Here is a 21,038-nt window from a genome sequence, read left to right on the forward strand (position 1 = left end):
GCGCGCTCCAAACAGGTGAGACTTTAAGGAAGCTCGTGCAGGAAAAAGAGTACATTACTGCAAATGAAAACAATGAAAGGAAACAGTCAGAAGTATGACGTGTTGCTTATAATGATCCAGTAGAGAAAGAAATACTGAAATCTTTAACTTTAGTAAAATAAATAAATAAAGCAATACCACCGTGTGGAAATACTCTTTTAGGGACTGTCCTTTACTTGTCAAAGGGTAGGGGTGGGCTGGATTATTATTATTATAATTATTATTATTTACCTTCCCCACAGCTACAAATATTTTTCTTTGAGTCTCCCTGAGTGAGTAGTGTAAAAATGCACGACGCTCCCTCCACCATAAAGAAGAAGTTATTAGATATTTAAAACCTTGGGGAGCGAGGGGGAAGAAGCTAACATGGGGTAAACTGCTAACATGTGCTGTGTCTCAAATCGCGTACTTCTGTACTTACACTTAATATACTGAGTGCATAAGTGCGTTCACACTGAGAAGTATGGAAAAATGCAGTGCACTGTGAGCACCCGGATGGTGCACTCGAAACGGTCAAGAAGTTGAGTGTGGAACTGTGGACACTTCGCGCCCTCAATGGTCGCCATCTTGGTTACGTAGCGAAAGGGGAGGGACCACTTTTCAAACTGGAAATAGCAGCTGAAGACTGTGCGACCGTGAACATTGTAGCATTGTACAAATTCATGTGTTTTTTGCACTAAGCACCACTATACTTTTGTTGGATATAAGCCAGCAGTATGTGTGTTGGGTCAATTTAGCAGTGTGTAATGATTTGGTACCGCGAATGCTAATGCTAGTGCTGCCATAAGGTCTGTGGTTAACACAAGCTTAAGAGACTTTCATGTTTTATTCTACGACATAAAATTAGTCAACCCACTGTCTCGCAGGTTAACTCTTATTGCAGCGGTGCCTGGACAGCATGACGTGTGTGGTTGTGCTGCTGCCGTGGTCCTGCCAGATGCCTCCTGCTGCTGCTGCCATCATTAGTCATTAGTCATACTTCTACTGTTATTATACACATATGACTATTGTCACACATGTATACTGCCAGATATTAATACATACTTTCAACATATTGTACCGCAGTAACCAGAACTATAACTATATTATTACTTTCAACAATGTTGTTGTAAGCTACTGTCATTACCTGCGTCTCTCTCTCTCTCTCTCTCTCTCTTTCTGTCTCATTGTGTCATACGGATTACTGTTAATTTATTATGCTGATCTGTTCTGTACGACATCTATTGCACGTCTGTCCGTCCTGGAAGAGGGATCCCTCCTCAGTTGCTCTTCCTGAGGTTTCTACCGGTTTTTTTTTCCCCCATTAAAGGGTTTTTTGGGGAGTTTTTCCTTATCCGTTGTCAGGGTCCTAAGGACAGAGGGATGTTGTATGCTGTAAAGCCCTGTGAGGCAAATTGTGATTTGTGATATTGGGCTTTATAAATAAAATTGATTGATTAATTGAGTAAATATCCGACTTGTGAACTTCGAAGCTTTGATGAGTCTTAAAAAAGGTGATTGCTAACAAACAGCTAAATGAGACTTCAGAATGTCATCATGCCGAGCCGAGCCAAACACAGCTTTACAGTCTTGTTATGGTGGTAACATTAGGTCAACTTCAGCTTTTTATTTCTGGTGTTTGCATTGAAGCTATCACAGGGCTGACACATAGAGACAGACAACCATTCACACTCACATTCACACTTATGGTCAATTTAGGGTCACTGATTAACCCTTTGAACCCTGAGCAAATTGGCTTAATTTCTTTAGAAAAACAAGGGAAGAAGGCAATGACCAACAAAAGAAGAAAAGACCCCAAAAATGTGCAAGAAATTAGTAAAAAGAGAGAATTAAAAACAAATAAAAAAAAAGTTTTTAAAAAAAACACACAAACAAGGAAATAGTGCTAAAAAACCATAATAATTCTGTAATATAATTTTAAATTATAATAATAAAACATTTCCCTAGTTTTTTATTTTTCTCATTTTTTAAAATAATTTTCTAAATGTATTTATTTTGCTGTTTGTAGAACATTTCTTACCAAGCTGCTCATTGATTTGACCCCCCAAAAAGAAGAAATTACCTCAACAATTTGCAAGAAATAAGTAAAAAGAGAAAATTAAAAACAAGAAAATCATTTATAAAAAAAGGTTTTGTTTTAAAAAACAAACAAGGAAATAGTCCTGAAAAAATATAAAAAATTATGTAACCTAATTTTAAAATGTAATAATAATACCTTTTCCCTAGCATATATATTTTTTTTCCCTAAAAAAAAAAATAATTCTAAATCTACTGTATTAATTCTGTTTTTGCAACTTGTGCATGTCTTCTGCATGTCTTTGGACTGTGGGAGGAAGCCGGAGTACCCGGAGAAAGCCACTGGGAGAACATGCAAACTCCTCAGAGAAGGGCTCCCCCACCCAGGGGTTCGAACCAGGAACCCTCTTGCTGTGAGGCGACAGTGCTAACCACTGCAACACCGTGCTGCCCAATAATCCAAAATCCTATGCAAACAATGTCAAAGATGTAGACTACAAAATATTAAAAATAAATTTATAAATAAATGTATTGTAGGAATAAAGTTCCCATCTTTAACCTTATATCTGCTGTGCACTAACATTTGAAGTACTCTGTGAATTATAGAGGGATACTACATGCAAAGTTTAATATATGTTATATATTTAATTACACAAAGAGAATCACAGAGTCTGCTCAGTATTTTAACCGCATGCGGCTGTGTGATGTGATTTTGATTGCTTGATTACCTCAATAACTGTTCCGAGGCACCTGTTCCTGATAAATCTTCTTCTTGCCCTGCAGTAACAGCTACTTGAACATGACTCTTATTTGCAATAATGTGGGGACAATTTAATTTAAGAAACCATTACATTTGCTGCAATTGCCTTGCTCACCTTTCGGTGTATGTGCCTGTATTAAAAACGATACTTCAACCCTCAGGCTTCAGCAGTATAATCCTACCTTCGCTTAACTCTATTACCAACCTTGTAGGTCTGTTTTACTGACGTATAGTATTTAATATAATCTCACAGCTGTTATTAGTACTAAATACAAGGCATTGATTATTACCTGGATCATTTCAAAGAGCTTTACATATTTCCGTGTGTGAAAACCTTCCTTTAGCAAACAATTTCCACCCTGAAGGCAAAAATAAACAAAGGCCTACATCAGTGCGGTTAGGATGCTTTAACTATGTAATCTCTTCTCTGTTTCTTTGTTTGCACTTCTTCTATTTTGCCAGAATGTCAGGTTTGTTAAGTTTGTGGAGGTTGTAGGCCTGTGGTTTACATCTTTGACATTGTTTGCAGCACTTAGGAGCACTTAATAAGCAGTACATTGGAAATTAAACTTAATGAAACTAGTTTTTCTTGTCTTTTAGCACTTTGCAGGATACTGCATACTTTCTTTCACACACTGTGACACTCATGAACATTTAAATCAGCCATGTGAGGTAAAAAATATAAGAATCATCTTACTGTACATCAATGGTGGAAAATAACTAAGTACATTAACTCAAGTGATGTACTTTAGTACAATTTTATGTTAGTTTATACCTCTATTTAATTATATTTCAGACGGAAATACTGTACATTTACCCTGCCACACAGATTCACATTATTAATACAAAATATAGATCAGCTAGTAAATTGTGATGTGCTGTTATACACTGCTCAAAAAAAACTGAGCGAACACTTAATGGTCGCAGTCTAACAACTTCAGAGATATCAATCTGTCCATTTAGGAAGCACAAGTGATTGTGAATCAGTTTCAGCTGCTTTGGTGCAAATCAAAGTGACAACAGGTGCAATGGAGAGGCAAAAGCAAGACAAGCCCCAAAAAGGGAATGGTTTTACATGTGGTGTCCACAGACAGTTGCTCTCTCCTTATCCTTCCTGACTGATTCTTCTCTAGTTTTGTGTTCTGTTAGTGTCCTTGTCACTACTGGTAGCATGAGGCGGTACCTGCAGCCCAATCAGGTTGCACAGGTAGTCCAACTCCTCCAGGATGGCACAAGAAGGTTTGCTGGACCTACCAGCACAGTCTCAAGAGCATGGAGGAGATACCAGGAGACCAGCCGTTGCACAAGTAGAGCTGGACAGGGTCGTAGAAGGGCATCAACCCAGCAGCAGGACCGGTATCTGCTCCTTTGTGTGAGGAGGAACAGGAGGAGCACTGCCAGAGCCCTACAAAATGACCTCCAGCAGGCTACTGGTGTGCATGTTTCTGACCATGCTGTCAGAAACAGACTCCATGAGGGTGGCATGAGGGCCCCACATCCTCCAGTGGGACCTGTGCTCACATCCCAGCACTGTGCTGCTCGACTGGCATTCGCCAGAGAATGGCAGAATTGGCAGGTCCGCCGCTGGCGCCCTGTTCTCTTCACAGATGAGAGCAGGTTCACACTGAGCACATGTGACAGGCGTGAAAGAGTCTGGAGACACCGTGGTGAATGTTATGCTGCCTGTAACATCATTCAGCATGAGCAGGTTGGTGGTGGGTCTCCTCTGACCGTTGTTATGTCATTTTGTTCTCAACAAATTATACAATGTAAATCAGTGAAGATTTTCAACTTGTTCCTTTATTTTTTAAGCTACACTACAGTATAAAAAGTAATTTAAAATAGCTTTGCCTCTACTAGCTGCAACATTAAAGTGATACATGCATAAATGGGCCATTCTGCATGATGACAACTTTTACTTTGGGTACTTAAAGTATATAGTGATGCTAATACTTTTGTTCTTTTGCTTAAGTAATAGGTCTGTGTTGGTGGTGTCATCTTATGGATAGGAAAACCAGATAATGACTCATATTTTACCGAGGATTATTCACACATGCTCACCCCCGAGGTCAATGTAAGAACACACCACAACAGGATCTCAGGCTGTAAGTTAACAATCGGAGTGCTTCCTCCACCACTGTTTAATATATGCACACCGTGACGGCCTCAGGGCCTCTGGCAGGGTGTGTGTGTGTGTGTGTGTGTGTGTGTGTGTGTTGTGTTTCGTGTTTCAGTGTTGCAGGTTCCTGGTCAGGCAGAGCTGGAGGCAGCTGGCTATTGTCTACAGGTTACATAAGACCTGCTTAGTTAGTTGCCTGTTGTTTTCTCTGCCAGTCACAGCCATTGAATTTCTCTTTTTTTGTTACCTCTGTTGAATAAAAGCTCCTAACCTTTCCATGTGTTTCCCCTGTTTAGTATAGCCTTTGAGCTGGACCATGCCAAAATCTATCCAGTCTTGTAAATAGAGTAACTACCTTTTTAATAGCCTTCAATTTAAAAAAAATCCAACCAATATTTATAATGGCAAGATCATATAGCCCTGGTTTTCAAATACACCATAAAAACATTTGACAAGAGCAAAACGTTTTTTGGCACTATAAGCACCCGGCCGTGTCAGACATCTTGTGTGCTAGTAAGCAAGAGAGGAAACTATCATTCTCTCTTTGTTTAAACAGTAAAAACAGTTCATATTTTTAGCCACACTGGAGGCATGACTTTAGGGATAATTTGTCAGTCGTTAGTTGGTTCACTACTTTGGTTCAGACTGAAATATCTCAACAACCGCTGGATTGATTGCTGTGAAAGTTTGGTTCAGACATTCATGTTCTCCAGGAAATGAATCCTGGTGATCTCCTGACTTTTCTTCTAGTGCCACCGGCATGTCACAGTTTTACAAGAGGGATTATCACAAAATATATTCATGGTTCCCTGATGTATCCGGGTCACAGGTTCCCTGACTTTCCTCCAGCATTGTAATGTTCACATTTGTGGTTTTGAGTGAAATGTCTCAAGTTTTGGATGAAATGTCATTAAAAAAAATTTTTTAAGATATTTTTTGGGGCATTTTCACCTTTAACGGATAGGACAGACAAGTGTCGTGTACAAGGCGCCCCATGTACAAGGCTGTTGCCGCTGCGGCAACAGCCTTGTACATGGGGTGCCTGCTCTACCACTAAGCCACCGACGCCCCAAATGTCATTAAATTTAGTGCAAACACCTGTGTTCCCCCTCAGTCTGAATTTTATTGCTGTCATCCCTTAACTTTTCATCTGGCGCCATCATCAGGTCAAAATTACAATCTATCGAACTGTGTTTGTTTTTTGTTTTTTTTTTGTAATGACCCTCCCATGAGCCTCATCTGTATTGTGTTTTGTGCTTCTTAGTAAACGTCTATATGCTAACACACTAATATAAGATGGTGAACATGGCAAACATTACAGCTGCTTAATATAAACATGTTAGCATTGTCATTGTTATTATGTTAGCATGCTAATGTTAGCATTCCGTTCAAACCAGTGCCCAGTCTACAGCAGTGGTCACCAACCTTTTTCCTTAAAGTTCCTCTTTTCTATCATTAAGTAAACCAGTGGTTTTCAAATGTTTTGACATGCCTGTATTTATATCTGTGCACAATCGCTTCTATAACGTGTGTTATCACTCTTATCACGACATAAGACAATAAAAATAAGAAAAAATAAGACGGGTAGCTTTCATGATACTGTCTACTGACATTTTTTCTTTTCTTTTCTTTTGATGGTAGGTCATCTTCGGTGATGCTTGGTTGTAATTTGCTCTGTACAATAAAGCAATCGGTTGTCCCACACACAACTTTCTCCTTTTAAATGTTATCATCCCTCACACTGGCTGCTAATTAGAGTTGTACCAATGTCGATACCAGTATCGAAAATGCCTCCGATACTGCCTAAAATGTGGTGTTGGGTATCGGCGAGTACAGCCTATGACCAATCCGATACCACGTAATGCCTCATGTCATTACGCATACGCACACTACAGGCAAACAAAACGGAAACAGAGCGGAGTTTAAAAAGCATTCTACTGTAGCCTTTAAAATGTCTTTTTTACCAAATTGTGTGGCTGCACTTTAACCTGTGTATTGACCTGTGTCAACACTGGATAATAATAATAATAATAAAAAAAAGTTTTATGGCATTCATTCTACTATTATGTTTTATTTATTTATTCATTTCTTAATATTTTACATAGAGTTTTAGGAGTTGAGAACAACTCATATCAACAATTCATATCCCATCCATTTTTATTTTACGCGCTGGTATCAGATCGGTACTCGGTATCAGCAGATACCTAAGGTTCAGGGATCAGAATCGGTATCGGGAAGGAGAAAGTGGTATCAGTACATCTCTACTGCTAATCAGGGCTTTTGATGTGTCACACATTCACAATTCCCACGCATAAATAGCAACAAATAGGTTCCCCGTGAAGGTTTTTTAAATTAAATCAAATTAAATTACATTTTTCAGCTAGAGTTTTCCTCTTTAGTAGGAAATGGATGTGCACAACATACTGATACAGTCAATTAAAAATCCATTCATAACTTTATGCACAGGCACAGTTGAATATTGTAATAATAATGTGGTGTTATCACAAAATCCCACTGCACACCTGATGTGGCATCACGGCACACCAGTTGAGAACCACTGGAGTAAACTGATGACCCTTGACTAAGTGACTGATTTAATGGATATTTAATACTATTAATAACAGCACAATACAACTGATAAACTGTACAATTAACCAAAATAGTGAAAAGAATAACTGCATAAAGTTTGTATAAAGTGAGTGATACGTTTTGGGGAGATTATTTACTGTGATTGCTGCATCAGAGATGAGTTTTCCTAATATTTGTGGAAACTTTCACTACAATTCTCTGTATGTATTATGCTTTTGTTTTTTAAAAACAAATCATTTTTAACAATGTCACTCTAGCACTCTATTAACTTTTGGTTGTTTTAACTGCATACTCCTCTAAAGCATGTCGAGGCTGTGAAGCAGAAACAGCAACCTAATTTATTTTTCTTCACAGAAATGAATTAAATTCAAAGAAATGCTGCATTATAGGCCAAATGTATGTATATATATTATATATATAAACAGTTTTCTTACACCCCTTACATTCAAGGAGGCCTCATGACACCACGTGAAGCTCTGGTGACCTCTAGTGGAGGTCAGGACCTCCAGGTTGGGAATCAGTCCACAGCACACAGCCCCACAGAGCTGCTACCGTGGCATGTACATCTAAGTTTTGTTCTTCTTTACAGGAAACAACAGCATCTGCACTCTGCAGTGAAACATGGTGGTGTGACCTTTTTGCACTGCGTCCTCAAAAACAACTGTATAACAAACAGTGTGAAAAGGTAAAGACAACAACTATTTGAGAGTACACACACAAATGTGTTAAAAACATTGACAATCGTCCAATAAAAGATGTTCATAAACCAGCGCCAAGAGGAGATGGCTGTCTTCCAGTCCAAACTCAGGAATGTGTCCAAACACTGTTATGCTAAAAATGTATCACAAGCCACAGGCCACATCACAGGTCCTGGTTTATTTCATATAACTCACATTAACATTGACTCCTACCAGCAACGGCAGATTCTAAAAACCTCTTTAATACAGTGAGCTGTGAAAATAACCTGTCACCAGTATGTGATGAAAATATTACTTTTAATAAAAAAAGAATTTGCTTATAAACCAGTGAAACTGTCTGCAGAGGGTTATTTGTGTTTATTATAAGCAGCTATTTGTATTCATCAGATGCTGTGTTTGAATCGCCTACTGAATCAGAGCAAATTAGCCTATAAATTACTTTTGGAAATTGTCAGTGGGCCAACAGCTTTACAAAGGATGATTATATTATGTCAGGTGCTGCAGCGTCACTCACCACTAGATGTCGGCCTTTTGCTGTTTTGGCCGGCAGAGACAGTCACATGTGCATCCACGCTGAGTGAGAAAGAGAGGGAGCGAGAGGGAGTCTGTGGAGAGGAACAACTTGGGAAGTTTTGTCATACACTGAGGGAAGACGAGGGGCAGCCGGGAGAGAGTGTAGAGAGTGAGATAAGTGAGTGGTAAGTCATTTTCACTTTTCTCTTACACTATTCAAATGAGCTGTATCACTTAACTCTTCCTCCTGACCTCTCCTCTTCTCTGCTTCCTCCACTCTTCAGCTCTTTAATTCTGTATTCCAGCTCCAACACAGATGTCAGTGACCTTGTTTTAGAGATTTAACTTTGATAAATGGGGAGCTTTTGCCGACTGAGTTTGTTTAATTAGAAGGGATAAACTATATCCTGGTTCCATTTATCTTGCGTGAATTGGTTAATGAGTGTTGTTTACTTAAGGGTGGGATTACATTAATCATACTCGAGCTCGCTCATTATATCATTTGCTCACAAAAGCCACTCTTTTACATTGGCCAGTGTGTTTATTCCACTTGTAAGCTGTTGTCCGTAGATCAGTTGTTTTGTCAGTGTGTTTTGATTGTGGAAATGTGGTGATGTGTGAGAGTGAGGCGCTCTGATTGGCTGAGGAATGTTCCCCCTCGGATCTTGATGAAAGACAGAAATAAACTTGTGGAGAAGAACAACATTTCAGAATACCAACCATTCCTCAAGCTATTCCCTCCCTTCATTTTTTCTTCTTCTCTCTGGAGGGGTTACAGGAACTTAAGGCCTCACTGACTTCTCAAAGCTGTGGCTGGCTGGCAAAGTGCAGAGGAATTCACTGCCATACAATGTGCCCTTATGTTAGGTTAGCAGAGGTCTTAAATTCTGCCAGATGAAGCTGCTCCATATTCCATGTGGCAGGGGCACATTAAAAATTAATCTGGACTTTAATGAAGGCAGAGAGGCTCTATTAAAGGGGAAATCTGCCCTGCAAACAGTTAAAACAGGAGCTGGTCTTTGTTTTCCTGAACCCTGTGTTGTTGTTTTGTGGCATATTTTTTTTTCTTATTGTTACATCAGCGGGATTTAAAAAGCAGGAAAACATCTCAGCTGTCCAAAAATATCAACGCTAACTGAGAGTTTTCGCATCAGTCCCTCAGAATCAAAGAGAAAGTTTTTATTTTTATTAAAGCCTCTACAGTTTGTGCTGATTCTCAACAGACATACATGGAGAAATGTTTTGTCGTAGAGTGAGAGATGCCGTTTTATGTACACTGACAGAAACCACAATAGACCAGAATGCAATGCAGCTACAAGACATTTGAATAAGAAACACCACTCTGACTTGTTCTCAGCTAGAAATACTCTGTATGGAGCTTCTGCGAATATCAAAAGTTAACACCCTTCCTTTAGGAGTTGCCAGCCATTTTCCAGACACCCCACCTCTCCAGCAATTCAAAGTATTTTCTACAGTTTCCACTTTATTAGGTACACCTGTCTAAGACTAAAACAGTCTAATGCAACAGTCCTGCAATAAATCCTTCATGACATTAATGTTCAGTGTTTGTTGAAACTGCTTTAAAGAGGTGTTGGTTCAACTTTATGGTCATTTGGAGGATGTGCTGCTGCTGCTGCTGGACTGTATTTATTTATATATATGGAGGTGTTTCTACTACAGTAACATATGGAACAATATAATGTTTATTATAAGATAAAAATACAATTCAACAGCAGCACAAACTCCAACCTCAAAACTGACCATAAAATTGACTCTACACCTCTAAAACACTGAACGTAATAACCATAAAGGTAGAATTTATTGACGTGTTGGTATATTAGACTGTGTTAGTTTTGGCTGGATGACACAGTAGTGCAGTTGCTGGCACTGTCGCCACACAGGAAGAGGATTTAAGGTTTGAACCGGCTGGCCTGGTTGGGCCCCTCTGTGTGGAGTCTCCCGGCTTCCTCCCTTTGTGTCCTCCCATGGTCCAAAGACACAATGACTTTAAATTGCCCGTAGGTGTAAATGTGAGCATCAATTGTCTGAATCAATAGTCTGGTGAAGTGAGCAGGGTTTACTTTGCCTCTCACCCAGTATCAGCAGGGATTGGCGCCAGCCCCCTGCGATCCTTAGGGCCCAGACACATCAAACTGTCATCAAAGAGTGGTGATAAAGGCCGACTGTCGCGTTGCATCTTGGCCGAAAAGTTACGCTGAACACGCTGCAAAGACTACAGACAATGTTCTGTACCTACGTGAGAGGAAATAATTCTCTGTGGGCAGCTGGCAGTACTATGTATTCCTATTAACAAAACCCCCCAAAAAACTCCTGCATGAAAACAGAAGACCAGCAGGAAGGATTCAAGACGCTAGTTAGCAGGTTAGCACATTAACAACACAACCTGATGTTGAAAGAACAAATTATATTTACTTTGTGCTAGCGAACAATATCACAAACAATTATGAACTGTTTCTGCTCATTGGCTAATACAACAAATTTGCTTTGATCTCATGTCGTCCGTTTGTTTACTTTCCTCACTTTTATTTGTCTTCCCGTGCACTGAGTTGACCTGCCAATCATTGTGATTTCTCTCACTGATGGGCTCAGCTGTCTCTGTTGTCGATTCAACATGCTGAATCAGCCAAAAAACAGACGCCAAGGGTCAACTAGTGACAGCAGTGCGGGACACACTGCATCTGCTTGTATTTTAACTTAGTTTAATATTCAAATAAAGACTCAAAAGCAAAATGGCACTCGTCTGATTATCAGATTTGGGTAATGAAACAATAACTTTATAATGTGTTATCTAAGTAAAATCTTATAAAGTATAACATGAAACATTTGCTGGTCATAGCCTCTTAAATATGAGGGCTTGCTGTTTCTCATTTCTTCTCATAATTAATTGAACAGGGTGCAGAGACTTGTAATTAGGGACGCACCACACTGACTTTCATTTTACTTTAATTTTATCTGCCGATAATGAATACCAATCTAAAGTCAGTGTTCTTTTTTCCCCAAATTATGAATCTGAACAACAGCCACCTCGCTGCTTGGGAACTCATTAACAAATAAGACAATATTATGTCTCGGGGGTTTCTGTGAGCTTTACAGATTAAGTTGAGTCACTGTAACTTAGAGCAAAATCAGTGATTTTTATCATGACACTGATGAAAAAACTTGCTCTCACTGAAAAAACGCCATATAGGTCGACTGTGCAAGCAGGCCATTCTGACCCATACTAATGTTTATTTTAAAGTGTGTTAAGTTTTAATGTGTTAAGTTTTAAAGTATTTGAAAGTTTAGTATAAAAGCAACAAAGTCCACATAGTGTGTTAAGATGGAGGAAGTCCTATCGGTTGGGAGGAAGGGGTGGTGGCTGGGTCAAACAAGCACAGGACCCTCACCCAGGACACCAGTGTTCGTGCCGCGAGTCAAAGTTGAGTTCTTTTAATACCAGTCTAGTGACGTCTGTCAGGTAACATACATAATGTAACATTAAGGGCTGCCCGTGAGAGTCAAAGATTCAAACTGATGGTCGGAGACCCCTCAGTCAACTAAGACACCTCAAGTCGAGCAGTCGGTGGTTAGTCAGTGTGTCAAGTGTTCTGGTCCCCAGATTTAGCTGCAGAGTGAGCGCTCCTTGCTTTCACTCACTGGTAAAAAAAAAAAAAAGTTCTTATCTAAAACCAAACCATATAAACATTAAGTTTTATTTAGGTTATTTAGGTTTGAGAGAGTGTTGCAAAAAATAATGACACCTGATCTGTAGTGACGGTGTGTGTGTGCGTGAGGATCTGGGTAAATCCTGATCCAGAGGATTGGATTTGAGCATCCCTACTTGTAATGACCATTTCCCATTGATATATTTTCAAAATCAGTTAATTGATAATCAATATCAAATGTTAGATTCATCAGTACTGGGAGAAACTGTCGCCTGCAGCCTGTGAGATGTGGTAAACAAATGTACAGTGACAGGAAAACAGCTGAGTAACTCCTGAACAGCTCAGATTGATGAATCAAGCAGCACTATTGAAAGGTACATTTATTCTATATAAATAAACTCATGCTCTATATGTAACCTAATGACGACCGCTCATGAAATCTCCCACACTCTCCAGCTCATGGTGACAGTCAGACTGCTTTGACACATTCCAGGATGTGCAGACAGAGACAGTCAAGACAAGGAGGCAGCTTCCTTTTCCCGTGTCCTCCCACATGTCATCAGCTCCAGCATGGCTGAACTGATGACTCTGGCAGCTGCCCGCTGTTTACACTTAGCCTGCAATCACTGGCCGAGACCAAAGCTGCTGCCGATACACAGCTTTCAATCTGTGTTCTGTGCTCTGTGCATATGGCATCTAGCTATTTTGATGGAAGCAGGGAAAATATGTTTTGGAGAAGAGGTGTTGAGTGTTTTCTTTAATCGTCACAGCTGGTGTTGTTTGTCCAACTACAGCTCTGTGGCTGACTTGTGGGCTCGTCTAGGTGTGGCAACACTCTGGATAATTGCCCTGAACACTGGCTCTACTGAAGGTGGATGTAACAAGGCTGCATTGTAGCGTGTGTGTGTGTGTGTGTGTGTGTGTGCACTGCTCTGCTGTAAATTCACTCACCCAATTTTCCCCCAGTCCTGTGTTCCTTCAGTACATTTTTTTTTGTTGCCAGATTTCAGCCGGTCCTCTCTCCCTTTGTTCCCTCTCTATATTTCATGCCTGCAGTTTTTCAGCCTCATGTTCTCGTTGCACACTCTTCTTTTCTTCAGTCCTGCCAGAAGAAAAAATGGGCAGAGAAGAATACATGTTATGTTGGATATAGCTAACATATGCCAGCGAGGTACTTCTTTGGTTTGTAATTCTCATCTCTTACTCATGCCCTGGTAGAAGAAACTGCATGAGCATAGAGATGAAAAATATCTTAAGGGAAATCAGGACTAAGGTAACATAAGGTGATACAGGATGGATGCCCAGGGTTAGATTTTATACAGTATGGGTGGACAGTGAGAGGTAATGCAAAGGAAAGTAATCTTGTGATATATCTTGGAGGGATGCAACAGTGCAGACCATCAATTACAGGTACACCACCACAGCAGATATGAGATACTACAAAGTATGATAAGGCCAATATGAATTAATTATTGGGCCAACAGGCACAATATTAGATAAGATACTGGGAGATTAAACTTTAATGGTTCCGCTGGGTCAAATGAGGCAGTGAGAAACAGTAATAGGATTCAACAATGAAAACACCAACATTACATCAGTTTTTGTCAGGACAGCCAATGAATCAAAGGAGAGTAATTGTACCCACATCATGCAGGTGCAGGGCTATCAGAAAACAGCATGAATAAAAGAATAAAATGCCTGCACACTTACTCCATGTCACATAAGTTTAATGAAGATGTTTCGATGGATCCTGGCAAACTATTTCCACGCACCAAAAAGTGAAAGTTACATGTAGTAAATATCTCCACATTCCCTAAAACATGGACCTTAGTACCCTCAATGCCCCGGCCCTGCTGTTAACAAAATAACAACAGCATCTTCCGAGAGCACAGTAGTTTATTATTCTGCGCTTATTGGCTTTCTTGCAGCGAGTTAGATGAGACGATTGATACCAATTCACATTGGCCCCATCAAAAATGAAAGTAAAGGAACCCCTCACCCCCCCAGTCGACTAATTATATATCAATCACTCACTGATGTTACTTTTGGATTTGTGCACGCCTCCAATGAACGAAGAATCCAAAAACAGAGAAACTTCTTGGTGAATTGAAGTCATAGAGGTCTGCGATTAAATGACCAATATGTAGGATTTAGGGTGTTTTCACACTTGGTCCTTTTCAGCCCTCTAAACAGACAGTCCACGGTGTGGTTCGCTCAACCTGTGCCTTGTGAACACAAAGTGCTCCAGGTTCACTTTGCTCTTTGCCGTTGTATTCAGCCCTCTACATCACATGCTGTTGCACTGGGACGCTTGAATAAAACAGACGAAACCACGTCAATCTGTAACGCTTGCAAGGACGCAGGACGAGGAGTAGCTGGGTCCACGGAAGATACTGCACGTCTCTAGATATGGAATGTAGAATACATCAAACAGATACAATCTACAGGACAGAAACACTAAGGCTCTCCTCTAATTTTAAGTTCATCTAAAAGCGAGGGCTTCATAAACTGCACTGCAAAGTAAAAACAAAACTATGTCAGTATACATTATATATAGCCTACGGTTGCCATGTTGTTTCTACAGTAGCCCACAGTGGACAAACCAAACTGTAGCCCCTTTTACACTGCCAGATTTTCCGTGAATGTTGGGCCATTTTGCCAGCAAGCTGCGAGCGTTTAGACACACAGAGCCGGATTGGCGAGTTGATCCGAGGTGCCCAATTTTTTGCCTCGTAGGCAGGGCGTAAAATTAACACCCGCTAAGCGCCAATGGCGGGTAAAAAATGAGTTTGGTGTGTAAAACAAGAACACACACCTGCCAGTGGACGATGGAAAATTTTGAATTGCATGTGGGTTTTTTATGTGCTTCGACCATTTCTGCCAGCTGTGTCCAGGGACGGTTTTTGCTATGGGCAATGTGGGCAACCGCCCAGGGCGTAATCTATGTGAGGACGCACAGGCGCCCTCGAAAACAACAACAACAACGACAACAAAAAAACTCGCCAATTTTCTACACTACCGCTCATTTCCACGTCAAGTTAGTGGAGTGGGCGCCCCTATTATCACGTTTCAACCAGCAGCAGAAAGGAAATGCGAATCCTGGCGGCTGTGGGTTGAACGGGGGTCACAGACAGGAACATGGCGGAGGCTCTGCAGCGCAAGATAACGGCGGATAAAGTCCGACTCCAGGTCCAGTAATTTCCTCTTTCGTTCGTTGGTGTCATGAATGCCCAGTAGTACCTGGACAACCGAGCCATGGCGGCACACAGGTATGTGACGTGTCAGAGGAGAAACGAGACGTTAACATTTCCACAAACCTCACCGCACTTTAGGGACTGTTCTTTACTTTTGGAGGGACTGTCAGGGGAGGAGGGTGGCTGGTTGATTTTTATTTTATTTTGATCTCCCCTATGTTCATCACTTATTGATGCTGTTTTTGAAGTATGAATAAGTCAATAAGTAATTTATTCCATTGAAATATCAGTGATGTGTTATAGAAAAGTGATTTATCTTTTCATAAATGACAAAAGGCACATCTTCCTCATTTTTGCCATGGTATCGTGATACTACTACTGCAGCCTTTGCCACAAGCACGCCAAAGAAACACAGAGGACAGTGTTGGATTTTCCTAATGTTGGATTTTCATACTAAAAAGGTAAGGTAAGGTAATTATTTTTCGTCAAATAAGGCACAATTTTTTTATTTGGCTGGTGAAAAATATGTTTGGCCGGTAAATTTTTGGAGGTCACTAGCCAATGGCAGATGAGGTAAAATGTTAATTTTACGCCCTGCTCGTAGGGTAGACATATTGGAGGAACCCCTTTAGTTTAAAAAGACCGAGGCGGCCTTCCGCAACGGGAGGGGCGGTTGAAGACTTGTGGGAGGAGCTGCTGATGACGCTGCACGTGTGACCCACCAGTGGTGGATAAACAGGAAACAGCTGATAGCAGGAATTAGCGTCAACCTAGTAACGAGGGAAACGCAAACCTGTGACAGTCACTGTAAAGATGAGCAACTGGGGAGACAAGGAATTGTGCGCCCTCCTTGTCCTCACAAATGAAGAGGCCATTAACCGTCAGATGACGGGGACGGTGAAGAACGGGCTGACTTACGAGAGAATCACTGAAGGACTGACCAGCCGCGGCTTCCCTCCCACGTCACTGTTTACGTCACACGCTGAGCTACACGTTTTGTTACGTGCTCACACCCCCCATTGCCCCGAAAAAGGTGCATTCTGTATAAACAAAAGTAGGCAGGCGGCATTTTGTTGTACTCCCCGATTTTGTTTTTATACTGCCAATGCTGAAAAAGACTGATTGGGCTTTCCTGCAAATTTGCACAATTCCTGTCTAAAAAGGGCTAGTGACTCCTCCCCACTTGGCACATGGGAGAAGTTCCAGTCTGTAACCTCATTGTTAGATGCCAGTAAATCCTTCACACTGGACCCTTAACAACAGCAACACTAGGCTAAAATATGCAATTACAAACTCGAACACATCTCGTGCAGTTAAATCTCATTAATGAATGTCATATCTAATTTGTTTCATTGATACAAAAGCTGAAGTGTGAAAACAAAGACTAGTAGTTTCATGGGGAGTCATGTGTGTAATGAAGTGCTGCGTCAACTTGAATAGATTTAACTGTTGTTCATTCTCAAGATAATGAAAATATTCCCATCTACTTGTATACATTTTAAATCTATACGTGTAAAAATATATATAAAAAATGTACTTTTTCCATAGGGGTCATGTAGCGGACGTTTCTGTTTAAGGCTGAGCTTCCACAGCGACAATGTGAGATAAAGACAGAGTGTGTCTGACAGCCAAAGTCACAGCGACAATAATTTGCACTTAACTGCACATACTTGATGTCACACATGGTGGTTGTTTTATTTTTCCGCCTGTCCTCTCAGGATGTGAGGCACCAGCATGGCCTCTTACGCTTTGAAGGGTCTATTTTGTCCCCTCTGTTCCTCCTTGTCGAGAGCTCTGCTGAGATGTTAGTGCCGAGCGAAAACCACAAGCCATAACCACACTCTTTCACTGCTGCTGACTCCCAGTCTCACGCCCAGTTTAACACAGAGGGAAGAAAAAAATACAAGGCACAGTTTTTTTCTTTCTCCTCCGCACTACATTTCTTGATGTTTCCTCGCCTCCTCACACCCTATATCTCACTCTGCCCACCATAATTTACTCCTCCTGGCTGACATACTTGGCTTTATGTTCTATTTAATTTTTTTGTCTGGACGCCTTAGTTTTCTTTGGAGGTGATAAAAATAGCAGCAAGCATTTACATTCTGTATATAGCTGCGCCTTTTTAGCCTCCTTGGTGGTGCAACTAATCTTACATGACATGTAATTTTGCGTGGCATGGGGAATTCTTTAAACATGCAGGCCTACCACAAAGTCCAAATATTTCCTGTATGTTTCTGTTAGTATGGTCAGAGTGATCCCTCACGATGCTTTGTCTCTACATGCTCTGTTTCTTGATCTGATTTTGTTTTCCAATAAGTTCTGTCTGAGATGTTTCAAAGTAAGAGCTCCGGTGTCATTTGCATTCGTTTCTGGCAGCCACTCGGAGCCGGCCTTTGCTGATCTTAATAGTTTTAGTCTAACTTTATAGAGGCTGGCTCCCTGGACGTGGATCATGCTATTGCCTCAGAGTGAAAATCAATTTTCATGACTTTAAAATGAAGAGCATCTGTCTGCTAGATTTGAAGTATAATGCCTTCAGAAACTTTCCAAACCCCATGACGTCCTCAAGTGCGCCACCCTGAATTCAAAGTAAACTGTGATTTGTTGTTGACAATCAGCACAGAATATGTTATAATGAAATATGTAGTAGAGCTTTAATTCTTTTTTTTTTTTCCACATTTTTTTATTATCCCATTTAAACAGAGACAGTTTGTGGCTAAAATGATAGCTCCAGCTCCTCTTAGATGTGTCTTTGTTTGCTCATCGCATCTGGATTTTTTTTCTTCAACTGTTCAAAAAGTGTGCAGTGTTTCTCCAGCTCAATGGGGAGTCTCTGTGAACAGCTATCTTCAAGTAACTGCAGAGACTTTGAATGGGATTCATTCAAGCCTGTTTTCCTTTTACTCAGCCACTCCAGCACTTACACATTCTAGTACTGAAGTGTCTCTATTTTGTATTTGGTCTGGTTCTGCTGCACTTTTTTAAATGAAAAGCTGTCCCACACAATTAGTTGTAGCTTCTTATTCCAAGTTTGCTGCCAAGTATCTGTTTTCTCTTCATCTGATGTCGTCTCAGTATGAATAGATCCCTGATTGGACTAATGTCACGTAAATAAGAAATATCTGCCAACTCTGACAGATGAAGTAAACATAAAATGTCTGCTGAAAAGTAAATTGGCACTCCAGTCTATCATGGATTGTGGTAAACATGAACATTTACTGATGTTCAATCTGAGTTTGGGTTGACTGCACGTTACTGGAGTTCTGAGTGATTTGGATAAACTCTTGTCAATCTGGCAAACATGATCCGAAATACTATCTCTTTGTTGCAACTGTATTCTCAGAGAAATCACATTTGTATTTTTCTAAATTGAATACATAATTACCCTGTGGTGACAACCTAATCACTGTCTGGTTTATGTTCGGATACAGTGCTGCTTCAAGTTAAAGATATTGTAAGTCTGGAGAAAGAGTTTGACTGTTGCATCTCATTCCCAGGTTGTCAAACACTGACACTCGTCAGTAGGTAGTCGGATCGAACCACCAGCACAAAGCCCTGGAATTGGATGACCTGTAAATGAGACTCAGCAATCAACTGTCTTTCTCTGTAGTCACATACAGCCTTTTAAAAATAAACGCTACATCTATGTACCATGCTGAATTCTCCGGGAGGTGATCGGGGCGGATGGAGGACATACAGAGTGCAGAGCTATGACATTAGAATGCCAGGTTCACGTCCAGACCTCTCTCTGTGGTTCGTATTAGGCAACAACAGCATTTTGGTTAAGGTGAGGGAAAGATTGTGATTCTGGTTTAATGTTTAAAAAAAAAGGTAAGATACTACAAAAACAATGCTGTTGTCACTGAACGTATCCTCATACAATGGTTCGTATCTTCATCTAACCGCTTCATCCTCTTGAGGGTCGCGGGGGGGCTGGAGCCTATCGCAGCTGACATCGGGCGAGAGGCAGGGTACACCCTGGACAGGTCACCAGACTATCGCAGGGCTGACACATAGAGACAGACAACCGTTCACACTCACATTCACATCTACGGACAATTTAGAGTTACCAATTAACCTGCATGTCTTTGGACTGTGGGAGGAAGCTGGAGTGCCCGGAGAGAACCCACGCTGACACAGGGAGAACATGCAAACTCCGCATGGTTTGTATCATATCCTATTAATTAGCGCCCCATGAATGACATTCACACATAACATAAAGTTATGGAGGTTAGGTTGAAGCAAGTTAAGTTATGATACATTAGGTTTAGAGAAAGAAACCTTGGGGAAAGATGTTCCTTAAAATGAGTCAAAGTTCACCAGTTTTGAACACCGGTCTCCTGGGAAAAGTCCTGTGTTTCATGACCCATCCGTCACTCCAACCTGCCTCATTACGGGCATCACTTCCTTTTTACTCCCCTCAGCACACTGGTCACTTGACTACAGTTTTCCCAAATATGTGGGTTATGCACAAATTACTGGTTCATGATCACATGAGTTACGTACAAATTTTGTTGCATTACTTTTTGTATTTCTCAGAGTTATCGGCATGTTCTCACTCTCAACTCGTCAAATTTTGCTGCTTTGTCAGTGGATATCAGCGTCAGATACAGACTCACAGAGGCTCTGCACCAGGCAGTGGCAGTTGTTGACGCAGCAGGCAACAACCAAACTCGTCAAATATTGCTGCTTTGTCAGTAGATGCCAGCGTCAGACATGGATGCACAGAGGCACTGTTTGACTTTGCGGTGGTATGATATGCACCGGGCAGCAGCAGTTTGCAACGCTGTTGGCAACTACCATAGTATAAAGAGGGAGTAAGACTGTATAAGGACGGTAGGACGGGTGGTTAATGGGTCAAACAAACTCTGGACTTTACCCCAGAAGCCCACTGTTTGTTTCCTGTGAAATCAAAAGTCCATCTTCTTCTTTCATCTTCTAACCGCTTCATCCTCTTGAGGGTCATGGGGGGCTGGAGCCTATCCCAGCTGACATCGGGCGAGAGGCAGGGTACACCCTGGACAGGTCGGCAGACTACCGCAGGCTGACATATAGAGACAAACAACCATTCACACTCACATTCACACCTATGGACAATTTAGAGTTACCAGTTAACCTAGTCCCCAATCTGCATGTCTTTGGACTGTGGGAGGAAGCCGGAGTGCCCGGAGAGAACCCACACTGATACGGGGAGAACATGCAAACTCCGCACAGAAGGGCTCCTACATCCGGGATCGACACGGAAACCCTCTTGCTGTGAGGCAACAGTGCTAACCACCACACCACCGTGCCGCCCGAAATCAAAAGTCAACCGGGTTATTTTAATAACTTGTATAAAGCTTGTGTTTGTAGCATGCAGCTCTTGTGACATATGTCACATGATGCATGTTACATCACATTAGTGACAACCACACTTATTTTAAGCCAAGCTATGATGCTTTCCTC

The 21,038-nt window shown here is 41.0% G+C and overlaps 1 protein-coding gene and 1 long non-coding RNA gene across 3 annotated transcripts in view; one reads left to right on the top strand and one right to left on the bottom strand.

Annotated features, from left to right (window-relative positions):
* Positions 1–8,804: 8,804 nt before the first annotated feature.
* The window catches only part of tspan4a (tetraspanin 4a), a 246,999-nt gene continuing 234,765 nt past the window's right edge, over positions 8,805–21,038 (top strand). Inside the window, exon 1 of one of the 2 annotated variants that reach the window (XM_049596289.1) lies at positions 8,805–8,919. The gene's annotated coding sequence lies outside the window, so the exon portion shown is untranslated. The remainder of the gene's footprint in view (positions 8,920–21,038) is intronic. The other variant, XM_049596297.1, reaches the window with a different exon arrangement.
* Positions 13,397–21,038, bottom strand: part of LOC125901047 (uncharacterized) — a 115,076-nt gene continuing 107,434 nt past the window's right edge. The window contains exon 3 of the long non-coding RNA XR_007450929.1: positions 13,397–13,501. This is a non-coding gene — a long non-coding RNA (uncharacterized LOC125901047). The remainder of the gene's footprint in view (positions 13,502–21,038) is intronic.

Source organism: Epinephelus fuscoguttatus, linkage group LG2 (assembly GCF_011397635.1).
Source record: "Epinephelus fuscoguttatus linkage group LG2, E.fuscoguttatus.final_Chr_v1".
In the NCBI taxonomy this organism is placed as follows: Eukaryota; Metazoa; Chordata; class Actinopteri; order Perciformes; family Serranidae; genus Epinephelus; species Epinephelus fuscoguttatus.